The 2,285-nt window shown below is 39.9% G+C and overlaps 1 pseudogene; it reads left to right on the top strand.

Annotated features, from left to right (window-relative positions):
* The first annotated feature begins 1,810 nt into the window (after positions 1–1,810).
* On the top strand, positions 1,811–1,980 carry LOC114702952 (annotated as a pseudogene).
* Positions 1,981–2,285: the final 305 nt, after the last annotated feature.

Here is a 2,285-nt window from a genome sequence, read left to right as displayed (position 1 = left end):
GTTTTTTTTTTTGGTCTCAGGGTCCTAGAGGATCCTTCCAACATCTGTATAAGTACATCTGGAAAAGGAAGTGCTAGAGAGTTAACATTTGGTAGCAATCTTCAATAAGTGGAAAAATACCTGAATAAATGCTTTGGTCAATGACCAACCCCCTGGCTTCAGAACAGTTATGAGAAACATTCTTTATTTTTAACTATTAAATTGTTTTCATACAATATATTATGATCATGATTTCCCCTGACTAAACTCTTCTCAGGTCCTCCCCACCTCCTTACCCATCTAATTTTAAGTTCTATCTCTCTCACGAAACAAAACAAATCAAGAAAACTCTAAAAAAATATCAAAAACAAACAAAAACAAAAAAGAAAAAAAAAACTCCACAAAAACAAAAATCAAAACAAACAGGCAAAAGACAAATAAGACAAAAAATGCCTAAACAAATCCACATATCAAGGCTGGGCAAGGCAACCCAGTAGGAGGAAAAGTGTCCCAAAAGCAGGCATAAAAGTAAAAGACACTCTCTATTCGCAGTGTTTGGAGTCCCAAAAGAACATCAAACTATACAACTGTAACACTTATATGCAGAGGACCTAGCTCGCACCCGTACAGGTCCATGTTTGTCATTTTCGTCTCTGTGAGCCACTATGAGCCCTGCTTAGTTGATTTTGTGAACCGCATTCTCCTGGTGTCCCCTGCAGCTCTGGCTCCTACAATCCTTCCTTCTTCTTCTGTGGAGTTCCCCTGGCTCCACCTAGTGTTTGGCTGTGGGTCTCTGCATCTGCTCCCATCAGGTCCCACTGCTAGGAGTCTTGCCTGGTTATAGAAGATGGCCAGGGTTTGTGCCCAGTCTTATTGTATCTTGTTAGACCAAGTTCAGTGGATATCCCTGAGAGGTCTGTCTTTTTTTTAAAGGGAAACGGAGGAGGAGTTGATCTGGGGGAGAAGAGAAGTGGGGAAAGGACCTGGGAGGCATGAAGGGAGGGGAAATTGTGGTCGGAATGTAATGCGTGAGAGAAGAATAAAAGTAAAAAAAAATGCCGGAACAAAGCAAAACAACAAAGACCACAAAAGTAACACTGAGGTCATTTTGTGCTGGCCAACTACTCTTGGGCATGAGGCTTGCTCTGGAGTGGAGTTGATACACTCAATGAGTTATACCCAATACACTGGAGTATACGGATTTTCTCTTGTAGGGGCACAACTTTGTGTACGCTTCTTCTCCTCGCTGACATTTTGTCTGATTTGAACCTGTTCAGGTCTGATATGTGCTCTCACAGTCTCTGTGAGTTCACATGTACAGCACTCTTGTATCTGGAACATGCCATTTCCTTGGAGTTGCTCATCTTCTCTAGCTCTTACAGTTTTTCACCTTCTCTTCTCTTCTCTTTCCCCTCAGCCTGGAGAGGATAGGTTTGATGGAGACATCCCAATTTAGGTTGGACTGCTCCAAATTCTCTCATTTTCTGCACATTATCCAGTTCTTGAGTTCATATGTTGATTCCAATCTTCTGAAGCATCTCTGGTGTTGGTGGAGCAAGGCACTTATCCTAATGTGAAGAACATTCTTTCTGGATGCTGAGAGAATTTCTGATGTGTTTCAATTCAAATTACCCACGGTGGTAACACTCACATAGTATTTTGTAGTATTTTTCTCTTCCCTAGTCTCACTTTGCTAATTCTTGCTTCCTGGGATTGTATCCCAAGTGAGCCCTCTGTTCCCTAGTTCTTGTCTCTAGATCTGCTTTACAAGAATTGTAAGTGCTTATGAAGTCAGAAGGTTTCATTGCTTTTGCTTTAAATATGAGAAACCATCGCTTCTCGGCCTTTTGGCTAAGATCAAGTGTAAATATGAGAAACCGGAAGCATGATCAGGTGAATTAGCTTGCTGGAATTTTTATTTCTAGATGTGTTAGAGCTATGGCTATGTTAGTGTTTCCAATTTATTGATTTCTTTTACTAAAAAGCCAAAGATTTCCCATGTATAAGTCCTCATTTATTCCTATAAAATTCTAGTATAAAAGTTGAGTCACATCGATGGGCATAAGAGATTTTACAACCCATTTGTTGGAAGGAGACTCTTTACAATTATGTAAAATGATACATGCTTATCTGGAAGAGCTTTGTTCAAGAACGAGGGTCCATTTATACTGTTTCAAAGAATGGAGGCTCTATCAGCTCTTTGTTTGTTTTCTGAACCATTCATATTACAAGCATTGTTTGCCATGCTGCATTTCTTGAAATATAGCCAAATGAAGCACTTTATAAACAAAATAGGCCACTCAAAT

Source organism: Peromyscus leucopus, chromosome X (genome assembly GCF_004664715.2).
Source record: "Peromyscus leucopus breed LL Stock chromosome X, UCI_PerLeu_2.1, whole genome shotgun sequence".
Taxonomy (NCBI): domain Eukaryota; kingdom Metazoa; phylum Chordata; class Mammalia; order Rodentia; family Cricetidae; genus Peromyscus; species Peromyscus leucopus.
Note: the sequence above shows the minus strand (reverse complement) of the source record. Positions and strands in the feature narration are given on the sequence as shown.